The sequence below is a fragment of the Penaeus monodon genome, chromosome 23 (genome assembly GCF_015228065.2).
Source record: "Penaeus monodon isolate SGIC_2016 chromosome 23, NSTDA_Pmon_1, whole genome shotgun sequence".
NCBI lineage: Eukaryota > Metazoa > Arthropoda > Malacostraca > Decapoda > Penaeidae > Penaeus > Penaeus monodon.
The window spans coordinates 2,634,088-2,634,455 of NC_051408.1; positions in this window are offsets into that span (position 1 = coordinate 2,634,088).

Sequence of the window (368 nt, forward strand, 5' to 3'; positions counted from 1 at the left end):
GCTATCAGGAAGCACCTTGTAATGAATCAAACAAGTGTAAGATGTTATTTGTTTATTGTTTTCAATGCCAAAATAAAGAAAACATAAAAAAAAGTGTAGAATGTTGTGTTATAGAGTAAGAATGTCACAATAACAGGAGATTGCAAAGATTTTTGTGTATCAGAGTTAGAGAAGTGTTTACTCTTGATTATAAATCCCATGTGATAGAATTTTTTATTGTAGTTTGGGAGTATATATAATTGATAGTGTGAGTTTATTTTCCATAAATGCATTGATTGTGAAAAAGAAATGACTTCTTTAATTACTCATCGGGAAGTTATTTTTGGATCATGAAATAGCTACTCTGGCCATTTTGTGTCTGACGATTC